A 12987-nucleotide genomic window follows, 5' to 3' on the forward strand; every position below is an offset into this window, starting at 1 on the left:
AACACTAAATCTACAGACAACTACTCTATAGAAATCACACAATAATTCATGCTGGGAACCATAATGCCCAAATGGGGAGGGAGGGATGAAATGGGGATGGGGGCAGGGAGAGAAGAGAGAGAGATGGGTGGGGGGGAGAAAGAAAGAGAGAGATGCCTGCCACATAGGTAAGCTGGGGGAGGGGTGGCGGAAGGGAAACTGGAGAGGTTGGTGGTAGGAAATGTACACTGATAAAGGCATGGGTGTTGGAACATTGTATAATTGAAATCCAATCATGAACAACTTGCAACTATGTATCTCACAATGATTCAATTTTTAAAAATTAAAAATTTAAAAATAATTCATGCTGAGAAAGAAAATGTCAATTCCATAATAGTATGGTAAGGGAAACATGAAACTATACATAACTGCCAGCAGAATTGGAAGGTTGGGTCATTAGGATAGAGATATTAAGTGTTGAGGCAGTGATAGATATAAAGTCAATTCAATTCACGAACAGCATTGGCACTGGATTTTGAAACTCAAGAGCCACTAAAAGAATTTGAGCAATTGAAGTAACCTATCAGGTTGTGTTTTTTTTTAAAAAAAAAACTGACTGTATAAGAAAAACTGAAGCAAGATTAAAGAGAGAGCAGTTAGAACTTTGTTGTTTAAACATGCATAAGAAATTCTATGGATTGACCTAAGAATGTTGGAGATAAAGAGACATCTAAGATATTACAAGGTAAAATTAGAAACACCTGGTGACTGAGTTATTTGAGGAAGTAAAAGAACAGGCCCAAGATTCTCTAACACACAGTAATGAGTGGGTATGTCATTACCACTGGAATAATACATTTTTTAAAAAAAAGTCAAATAACAAATAATTCTTCCTCTTCTTAGATGGACCTTTCATTAAGTGCAGAATGATGGCAGTCCACAGAGCATGGCTTTCTAGATCAATGAAGATGTCACCAAAGAATTCACCTTTTAAAATGCTTTTTAGATTTAGATTCTAAATAGTCTAAATACTAAGTCTAATAGTATTCTAAATAGTCTAAATACTTAGCATACTATTGTGGAATAGAATTTACTTAGATTCTATTCCAGGTCTTCTGAGTTTTCCAAGTTAATACATGTCTTGGCATTGGAGTCACAAAAATGAGTAATAGCCCTGATTTTCGGGTGGTTTTCATTCTACATATGATGAACATGTAGATAGGCAAAACTGAAATATAAGCAAGGAAATTAGAGAACTTTGCAAAAGATTACAAGTGTTAGGGCTTTTGCTACATAAGAGACTGGTAAGAGACATGGTGATGAGACAAAAAATAGAGATCCAAATCCCTAGCTCTAAAGAATATCTAGACACAGATTGGATCTGAGATTCTTTCAAAACATTTACAGTGGATAAAAACTGGGAAAATCAAGTATGCAGAAAGGATAAAACTGTTCACAGAAGACAAAGGGTGAGGAAATAGTCAGAGTCAATCTAAGTGTTCAGAAAATAGTAGAACACTTAAAAGCCTTTACAGGGGAATTAAATTCAATACAATAATGCAATTTTACAATTACACATAATTTTATAGGCCACTTGGTGAGGCCATCAATTTTACAAAAAATAAAATTTCTAAAGATCATATGCCTGATTGCTCCTGTTTACTTCAGACTGTTTCCAAGACAAAATCTCCCTTCACTCTGGTTTCTGATTGCACCTCCTACCTCATAAAATTAATTTTTCCAATATGACAAAAACTGCTCAAGTTCTTCTATACAGTGTTGTTTTTGTCCAGATTGATTTTGTGAATTAGGTGGCTTATCGTCTCTAAACAGGAACTTCTGATAATAGTTAATGTTAAAATGTTATCACACAGCAACAATTTTCTTTTGCCCAACCTTAACGTCATAAAATTCAACATATTTTTATAAATATATTGATTCCCACAGCTGTGTAAAATTTGGAAGAGCATGCAAGCATATATTGTTTTGATGTGTGGGATATTTCCTGTTTGATGGTATTGTAAGGTTTCCTGTAAAAAAATTAACATAAACATTCATACAAAAAAAACTCCTTAAAAATATATTTTATATATACATATATATATGTATATATATATATATATATATATATATATATATATATAGACCCACTGGCTCCTGCTCTACTGATTCCTGACTAAATCTCCTAGGAGACACACTTCAAGCAGCTAAAACTTAAGCAATCAGTAGTCCCTGCAGCTGAAAATTCCAGGGTGCCCTTGGGATGCAGGCACGCAAAGTACCTGCCCTGCCAAAGCTCTGACAGCCACACCAAGGGCTCAACTCCATCACTTCACAAATATTCTCGGCAGACACCAATCTACAAATAATTTCAGGTACCCCAGTGCCCATGCTGAGAAGTCGGTGTCTTTTGAAGTCCAGTGGGCAGCCTCCCTGCAAGCTCCCATACTTTCAGAAACCTTGGCAGCCACACCCACCTCCCACAGCCACTGCCATGTGGACTCACTGGCCCAGACCACAGATCCTGAAGTCTCTAGAATGCAACACCTCTTAAGGCAACAAACGGTAATTTTTTTTTCTTTTTGGGTCATACCCGGCAATGCACAGCGGTTACTCCTGGCTTTGCACTCAGGGATTACTCCTGGTGGTGTTTGAGGGACCATATGGGATGCTGGGAATCGAATGCACTTCAGCCTCGAGCAAGGCAAAGGCCCTACCCGCTGTGCTATTGCGCCAGCCCCCATAATAAATTCTTAAAGGACTTGATAAACCTGTGATCAGATATAACAATTTTCACACAAATCGATTTTTGAATACTCGATTTCAATATTGGAGCTTTGTTAGCTAACCAATTTTAATTCTAGAATTGTATCCACAGTTGTGGCTTTTTTCTAAATCACGATCACAAAATCCCGTTAATCACCCACTTCTCGGGCGGGCTCAGTACCCTCATTTCGTCCTTTCCCTGAGATCTTAGAAGTCTATCTCTACTGGCCCTCCCAACCATGTCGCACTGGGGGCTCTTTCGGGGTCAGGGAATGAGATCCAGCTTGTTACTAGATTTAGCATATGAATACACCATGGGAAGTTGCAAGGCTGTCATTCATATTCATTCATATTCATATTCATTTTCTAAATAAAAGTTTAAAATTTTAAAAATGTATATATATATATATACATAATTTAGAGCCTAGTGTTTAAATCAATTCCTGCTTAACAAAGGTGGAGTTTCTAATACAATTTTAATTTCTAATTGAAACTAGAAGGCTAGGTTATTCTTCCTCTAATAATAAAATATGTGGTCTTATCCTTTTTATTTTGACTGGCTGGGGACCAAGATACTTAAATTTTAAAGTATATATTATTGCAAATGATACCAATTTTATTATCACACTGGATAATCAAATTCTTGACAATTCTGGACCGATTAAGATCTGAAGTTAACAATACATGGCAAATATTGATCTGCCTGTATTATAAAATATCCATGTAAAGTATGTGCCTTACCTCTATAACTAACCCATAGATACTGTGACATTTTCGTACAACATAAGTCTAATATGTGGTACATATCAGGTAATTCAATAAGATATTGAATTTTACCCAAATACCTAATGTAATCATATAATTTAATAACTGGGGGGAAAGTTACCTATTCCATACACCAGTGAGTTATTCTCAGTTTGGGAAAAAGGTTCATTACAAGAAATAGGGTATCCAGGTGGGAGCAATAGTACAGCAGGTAGGGTACTTGCCTTACACGTAGCTGGCAGGATTCAATTCCCAGCACCCTATGGCTGGGAGTGATCACTGAGTGTAAAGCTAGGAATAAGTCCTGAGAATCACCAAGTGTGACCAAAACCAAAAAATCAAAAAAAAAAAGAAATTCTTGTCCATCAAGTTTTGATATTCACAGCCAAAAAATTATTGGTACTGACAAGAAAGTTGTACAAGTTGTAGAAGTGTCAAAAGTGCCCATTCATAGGCTAGTTGCAGAGGTAAGCACATACTTTTTTTTTTTTTAATTGAATCAATGTGAGATAGTTATAGAGCTTTCATGGTCCGGTTTCAGTCACACAATGTTTCAACACCTATCCCTTCACCAGTGTACATTTCCAGCACAATGTCCACAGGATCCCTCCCACTAAATCCCCACACCCCCAGTCTACCTCTATGACAGCCATTTTTCTTTTGTCTCTCTCTACTTTGGGGCATTATGGTAGCAATACTGACATAAAAGGCCATCATGTTTGGTCCTTTACCCACTTTCAGCACAATCTCTCATATCCACAACTACCCCTTCCAATCATCATTGTCCTAGTGGTCCCTTCATTATCCCAACTGCCCTCTCCCCCAGCCCTTGAGGCAGCCTTCCAAGTGTGGACCAATCCTCCTGGCCCTTGTTTCTACTGTCCTCAGGTGTTAGTCTCAAACAACATGGTTTGTTTGTTTTTTTATTTCCCACAAATGAGAAGGAACATGCATTATAAGGATATTTTATAGTACAGGCAGATCTATGTTTGTTATGCCTTGTTTACTTCAGATCTTAATTGCTCTGGATTTGTCAAGAAATTGATTACCCAGTGTGAGCTCAAATAAATAACATTAGGCTTAAGATTCGCGGAGCACCACCACGAGTGAGTCCTGAGGGTAGACCCAGAAGTAAGCTCTGAAACTGCCAGACATGACCCAAGATGTGCTGCACCACCAAAGAAAAACTAGCAAGATATTCTAAGTACCTTTATAGGTCACAGGTTACTAATAATTTTTCTTTAAAAAAATTACACTGATTTACATTAATTTATTTACATTTATTTACAAATAATTATACCATTAGGCCATAAATAATTATGAGATAATTATACTATTAGGTCATAAATAGGGCAAACAGGCCTTTTTATTTTACTGACTAAAACTGTTATTTTGTTTTATTTTCTTTTGGGCTCACACTTGGCCATGATCAAGGCTTTCTCCTCCCTCTGCACTCAGGGGTCAGTCTCGGAGTGTCTCGGGAGACCAGATGGGGTGCTAAGGATGGAATCTGGGTTAGCTGCAAGCGAGGCAAGCACTCTACCCACTGTACTATCCCCTCAGCCCCAGAGTGAAATTATTTGTACATCAAAACTCCAGAAAACGACATATATCAGTGTGTCTGGACACTCTGACCCAAGGAATTTCACTTAGTCTAAGCTTGCCCTGAGAAACTTGAGCAAATCTAAAAATGCATTATCAGAGAGAGAAATACTTCAACAATCCAGACAGTCCAAATTTAGTAAACATTATGTAGCACTGTACTGTAGCACTGTCGTCCCGTTGTTCATCGATTTGCTCAAGCGGGCACCAGTAACATCTCCATTATGAGACTTGTTACTGTTTCTGGAATATCGAATATGCCCCAGGTAGCTTGCCAGGCTCTGCCTTGTGGGTGGGATACCCTCAGTAGCTTGCTGGGCTCTCCGAGAGGGACAGAAGAATTGAACCCAAATCGGACACGTGCAAGGCAAACGCCTTAAAGGCTATGCTACTGCTCTGCTCTGGCTCTTTATTTACTTAGTAATTCTAGGAATTTTAGGTACCAAAAGTCTCAGTGATCAAATACAGCACTGGTAGGATAAGCTTTGCAACCAATTTTCTAACTCTAGAAACTCATGTTTAAACTAAACCATTACTTTTTGAACCTGTTTTCATGTGTCATAATTATTTTAACTTACAAGATTTTCTAGGGCAAATACTCTAATCCAATGCAGATACAAATACGTACATTGCCTTAACAGCATAAGACCTTTGAACCATCAATTTTTATGAAACACAAGAAAACCTTTAACTTAATTTCAAAACATTATGTAAAAAATCTGTCACTGCCACTGTCATCCCGTTGCTCATCGACTTGCTCGAGTGGGCACCAGTAACATCTCTCATTGTGAAACTTATTGTTACTGTGTTTGGCATATCCAGTACGCCACGGGTAGCTTGCCAGGCTCTGCCATGCAGGCACAATACTCTCAGTAGCTTGCCAGGCTCTCCAAGAGGGGCGGAGGAATCGAACACAGGTCGGCCGCGTGAAAGGCGAATGCCCTATTATATGACTATATTTAACATCAAGCTAGCCTATATAAGCACTATTACACTAATTTTTCTAATAAAACTGTGACATATAGGTGGCAGTCAACACAGTGGGTTCCCCAATGCTGCATAAGCCTTCTACTCAAAAACCCACTCTATTGATAGATGAAATATCAATATAAACAAATATAAAAACTATCAAAAGTAATTAGTCCCTTGTAAAACAGCCCTGAATGCTACTATGAAAAAGTTAAGAAATAAATGCGCATCCATCTTTCCGAATGATAACTCCACAGTCTATACTAAGAGCCTTAACAACGTTCCCAAACCATTGATCCGGCACTACATCTCGAGAATGACAGTTATAGAACTGGAGGTGGGGAAAGGTGGAGGGTGATGCAGAGAGGTACAAACTTGTTTACTGAAGCATTTAGGGGCACTAATAAATCAAAAGATTTTAATTCCTCTGTTTGGCTAAATAACATAATACTGTGAAACCTGAATTTACTGGCATAGAAGAACAGGCCGAAGGGTGTTTGTTGGGGCAGGGGAGGAGAAAATGGAGAGCTGTTAAAGGAGTGAAGAGTTTGAGCTTTGCGGGGGAGGTGGACAGACAGTACAGGGGACAATGCGCTTGCCTTGCATGTGGCCAATCTGGGTTGACTCCCTGGAATCTCATATGGTCCCCCAAGCTCCCCAGGAGTGTTCCCTTATTGCAGAGCCAGTTAGAGCACCCTGAGCGCCACTGAGTCCACAAAAACCAAGTGGGGAGGGGAGGAGGAAGAGTTTCAGCTTTGTGGGATGAGAAGGTTCTAGAGAATGGTTAGACTACTGAACAAGTTTACAAATAGATTTATCATGGTACATTTTCATTATGTGTAATTTACTGGAGCGATAGCACAAGCGGGTAGGATGTTTGCCTTGCACTCGGCCAACCCGGGTTCGATTCCTCCGTCCCTCTCAGAGAGCCTGGGAAGCTACCGAGAGTATCCGGCCCGCACAGCAGAGCCTGGAAAGCTCCCCATGGCGTATTCGATATGCCAAAAACAGTAACAAGTCTCACAATGGAGACGTTACTAGTGCTCGCTCAAGCAAATCAATGAGCAATGGGATGACGGGGGGAGGTGATGAGGGGGGAGGGGGAGAGAGAAGAAAAGTATCTGTCATAAAGGCAGTGGTGAGGAGGAATGGTGAGAGGGTAATGGGACACTGCTGGTGGGAAATGTACACTGGTGAAGGGATGGGTGTTGGAACATTTGACTGAAACCCAATCTATGAACAATTTCGTAACTGTGCATCTCACCATGATTAAAAGATAAATTTTAAAAACTCTTACTCAGAATGCCACCATTTACAAACTGTATGGCAAAGGACAAGACACTTAGTGATTTTCGAGTTTCAGATGATCTGACAGCAAACCCAGAATACTCCTGTTCTACGAGTACTGTATTACGTAACAGATAAAAAGAATTCAGTACCATATTTGAAATTAGATTTAAATGCTTGTTAATATTGCCACTGATTTATGGTTTAAGTCCATCAACATTCTAATAGTTCTAAATTTGGAATTATGGATTAATCATGATTTTATTCTTCCCATTAGCTCATTTAAATTTTCCAATTTTACGAAAATAGCAGCAGCATGGGATGAAGTAATAGTACAGTGAGTATGGCGCTTGCCTTGCATGTGGTCAAACTAGTTTGATCCCCAGCACCGCAAATGGTCACACACACACACACACACACACACACACACACACACACACACACAACTCTACCAGGCAGCAGCTATAAAAAAGTAAATTCTTGATGATTTTTAAGTAAAACAGAATTGCTGGGTTTTCTCTTGCTGCTTGCTTCTTTTTTGCCTTTTGAATCCCAGAGGAATGCTGTGGTGGGATGGAACCCACAGTTCTCCATGCATGAGCTCCAGCCCAGGCCAGAATTGTCCTTTCTTTTTCCCTCTTTGGAGTTGAGGGAGTGGACGCTTGGCAGTAGTGGGGGGAATCACTGCTGGCAAAGCTCAAGGGCATTTGTGATGCTGGGCACTGGGTTAGTGATATGCAAGGCACGAGATGCTTTTGAAAGGGAAAGTGGTATAAAAATAGTGGCTGGGGTGCTTGCACTTGGTCTACCTGGGTTCAATCTCAAATAGTCCCATGAGCCGGTCTCAAGTGATCCCTGAGTGCAGAGCCAGAAATAAGTGTTGAGCACTGTCGGGTATGGCCACCCCCCAAAATAAGTAAATGAACTACAAATGAACTTCTATTTCTTGACTCCTGGTTTGTAAGGATTTAGAAACTGATGATAATTTCCATACATGAATTTCAAGTGTCTTAAGGTAAGTCAATCCTGTAGGGGAAAAAATAATTCAAAGTAATTTTTTTAACTGAGATTTTTTTAAATTTATTTTCTAGTATTTTTAAACTGAGTGCCTTCACTAATGATAAGAAGGGATTAAATTTTATTCTTACTAGCTGCTTGTCAAAGAACAACAAATGTGGTTAAACTGTAAAATATAAAAATCTGTTGCAAACAACCTAACAATGGAAAGACCTCTGAAATTAAAAAAGAAAACAACTGACTGTGTTACAGTGTGCCTGTGTAGTACTCGTGTGAATAAGGCAAACTGTTTTATGAGTCTCAGTTACTTGAACCTATCCATAGATTCTGGTAATGATCAGATATATATGTAGCACTGTTGTCCCATTGTTATCGATTTGCTTGAGCAGGAACCAGTAACGTTTCTATTGTGAGATTTGTTGTTACTATTTTTGGCATACCAAATATGCCACGGGTAGCTTGCCAGGGTCTGCCGTGTGGGCCGGATACTCTCAGTAGCTTGCCAGGATCTCCGAGAAGGACAGAGGAATCAAACCCAGGTCAGCCGCGTGCAAGGCAAATGCTCTACTTGCTGCGCTATTGCTCCAGTCATTATATGTATGTACGTATATATGCATATATATATATACACACACACATATATAATATACATTATGGAAGGAAGCATTAAGTCATAATTAAGAGAACCAACAGGTTAGAAATTCAGGATAAGAAAATCTGCTTGTCTGTGGTATCTATCAAATCAAACTTGGGCCGTAAAACAAAATTCTAAAGAAAGTTCTGAGATGTAAACCTTTGTCTTCAATGACTAACACAAATTTTTTATTAAAAGTGACCTTGCAAGAAATGCTAGCTGAGTTGAATTTTATTCGCCATCTCTATCTGAACACTTGCTTATTAGCACATACCATATACGCAAAACTTAAACTTAGCTATAGCTGTCTTAGCTGCAAGCATTAGTGTCTACAAAAATATATAACGATTATAACTTCCATGGTTTAAGAAAAGTACTTAGAATGAAAAGAAAACTGCATTCAACATTCATGCAACCCTTCACTGACTAATCGTGAAGGTTTAACTGTTGAGAGTAGAAAGCAAATTATTTTTAAATTAAGCAATTAGTGTTTCAGTTTTTCCAGTGTAGGTGGATATACAAAGAGAATCTTAAGACCTATCTGAGAACATTTTGAACTACATTTTTACTGAAATAAACCACTTCCTTTCAAAGCCCACATAATTTCAAAGTAGAAAGACAATTAATTCTAAAGTTTTCTGTGCAAGTATAATATTCTTCTAAGCTGGAAGTAAAATTCAATGATAAATTAGTGAAGAAATTTTTCAAGTAAAAGTATATTTAAAAGTGTATCAACAAAATAATAAACACTTTTTAGATTCCCTACATTTAAGTAGAGTAACACAGCTAAGTAAATTACAAGTTGATATTTTATTACAATAGTTTATATCATCTGATACAAATAAGTTAGAAAATCAAATTATAAAAAATAGGGCTTTCTACCAGGAATTTTTAACAGAAAAATATTTTATGTATTTTAATCTCTGGATTATTTTGGTAAAAATAAAGGATACGCATTACTCAAATTTGTGATTTAGGGAATGCTGCTCTCCTGTCAGATCAAGAAAACAACCACCAAAAAACTAAGATAATTCCTTGATTTTATTCTCTGAATACACTGTAATTCATTCATATAAATGTGTGACACAAGTACAACAGGAAATTATTCTAATTTTTTCATTTGCCATTGGTGGCGTTTATTATTATGCATGTTCAAATTAATTTTTCATTTGTCATTGGTGGCATTTATTATTATGCATGTTCAAATTAATAAAGAAATAAAATATCTATTTATTTTAGAAATTAAGGTCCAATTTACTGTTATGATAAGCAGCTAATTTTCATCCCAAAGTTCTAAGAGTACAAAATTACTGAAAGTTTTTCTAAATGAGAAAAAGATTTCTTTCTAGATTATTTTGTCATATGTCATGATAAAATCAAGTTAGGAATAAGACCAGTGAAATCACACCTAAGTAACTTAAACCTTTGTTCCAATATGGTCTGTCCTGTGTCACAGGAAGAAATTACTCACAAACCTTTCAAGACAACCTAGTTTTACAGTTGGAATGGACACATATAACACAGTGAAGAAGAACCTTAAGCAAAGAATCACCTGGTTAATAAGACAAAAAAAAAAGAAAATTAAATATAATCTCTAGCTAAACAGAAAGAAGAGACATAGGAAAAGGCCAGCAAGTAGGTAACAAGAAAGAGGATGGGGAAGAGTGTAAAGTAGAGAACTAGGGAATACAAGAAATAATTTCTAAAATAGGACATGTTGTAATGTAGGCCAGGTTAAATACAAAAATCTACAAGAAAAATTAAACTCACAACATAAAACAGCAGAATCTAGCTAGTCGGCAACATATAAAATACTGTATCACTATCTACAAAGCTCTCTGAGGATTTGTCAATTCGCAGTACAAATAAAGGTCGCAGAACCATTTTCAACTATTCAGTATTTGGAAAGTATTTCACACATGCATATTTGGGGGATGCATGGGGGAAGAAGGAAAGGAGTGATCAAACCAGAAGTAAAAGTCAAATAAGTGACAACAAACTGACAATCATAAAAAAAAAAAAACAATCAATTTTAGAGAAACTATGGCTAGTTCAAAACTATGTAACTTAGCATGAAATTTGAAATTTAAAAAAAGATGCTATAAATGTTGGCAATGAGTATTAAAAATACCAGAAACGGGGGGCTGGAAAAATAGTACAGTGTGTAGGGCATTTGCCTTGCAATGGCAGACATGGGTTCAATCCCTGACACCCCATACAGTCTATTAGGAGTAATTCCTGAGAGCAGAGCAAGGAGCTCTGAGCATCACCCACCAGATGTGGTCCAAAAAAATCAAACAAACATAAATAAAGAAAAGTGATGAACTAAACCTTGAAAGCCAGGACTCATAAAAATAACTGTTTAAAGTTTATCATTGGGTTAATGTAAGTTTAGTTTAGAATATAAAAGTTTTCATGATACATTCCTTAAAAACTAAAAATATTAACAATATTATGAGAAGTTAGGTAAAATATAAGTGTATTGGTTTCTTCAGTTTACTAATGAGATCAACATATTTACTCATTTGTTTCTATATTTATTTGGTTTGGGGTGACACCCAGAAATGCCCAGGGGCTATCCTGGGCTTAGTATCCAGGGTCACTCCTAGCGGTGCTCAGGAGACCACCAGCAGTCAGAAGGATCAAACCCAGCCCTCCTGCAAAGCATGTGCTTAGCCCACTGAGCTCTCTCTCCAGTCCCAATACACAGCTTTTAATCTAGAAAAAAAACTTAAAATGGTATGTGCAAAGCTAAAATATAAACAATTTATCAGTATGCACAAATATTAAAGACCACAATATAATTTCTAAGCAGTAGAAGGTATTATATCTAATTCTATTAATCCCATAAATAAGAGAAATCCCAACTTTTTAAACAGTAGTAGATGATTATTTCTTTCTAAATTGTTGTTCATATACTAAGTGGATACTGATTTTGTAGGTGGATCTTTTTTTAGTATAACCATGTGAATATATAGTTTTTCCATTAGTGATGAATTATGTGAACAGATACTTCACATTTCTTTAAGACTCACTTTGTCTTAATTTATACAGAGAAGGGGTTGACATTTAAGTTCAAAAGCAACAGTATATAATTTTCCTAAAAATAACTAAAAATATTTTTAAAAAATTTAAAAGTCTCTGACAAACCCAAATTATACACAATACTGGAGTATAACTAAATCAAAGCGACTCAACAGTGACAGGATAAATAAAAAGAATTTAGAGAAAGCATTATATACAGTTTAATATTAACAAATTCAATTTAAGGTAAAAGTTATAAGACAAAGCAAAAAGGAACTTTGCACTAAGAATAATTCAGTAACACTGAAGGAACATGTATTGTAAAACATCAAAATGGACAAAATTTTTGATGGAGAAAATCGGTAAGGAATAAAATTAAATATTCAATTATACACTTTAAATTTACCTCTTTCAACCTAGAATAAAAACAAATTTACGAGTACTGAACTCTGTAACAATTTAAAACCAAATATGTCATAAATTCTTCAACCAAAACTTATTTTCTTGAAGAGTGCCTACAAAAAAATATACTGAAACTGCATCGGATCACCAACAAAAGCCTAGTAATTTTCAAAAATAAAGGCAAAAAAGCACATAGTCTCTGATAACAATGCAAGAAAACTAATAATCATGACAAAAACATTAAAAAAAAAGAAAGAATCAAACCAGGACTTTAAATTTTTTCTTTGCTTTTAAGGAGATAAAAATTAAAATTGTGAATCATCTAGAAAAGTAAAAGTAATGCTTAGAGTTTAGAAAATTTAAACTAAAATAAAAATTACTTTGTGGCCACCTGGAAATCTACCTTAAGTAAAAAAAATGCCCCACAAATGTAACTAGGGCAATTACCATCCCCATAAATGATTCCAGCCACCCCCAGGTTGTGGGACATTATCTTCCACTTTGAGAAAATGCTCTCAAAGTACCCCCAAATAACAGTAATG

The 12987-nt window shown here is 36.6% G+C and overlaps 1 protein-coding gene across 1 annotated transcript in view; it reads right to left on the reverse strand.

The window, feature by feature from the left end:
* HBS1L (HBS1 like translational GTPase) overlaps nt 1-12987 on the reverse strand; it is a 99073-nt gene that overhangs the window by 49398 nt on the left and 36688 nt on the right. The window lies entirely within an intron of this gene.

Source organism: Sorex araneus, chromosome 4 (genome assembly GCF_027595985.1).
Source record: "Sorex araneus isolate mSorAra2 chromosome 4, mSorAra2.pri, whole genome shotgun sequence".
Taxonomy (NCBI): Eukaryota; Metazoa; Chordata; class Mammalia; order Eulipotyphla; family Soricidae; genus Sorex; species Sorex araneus.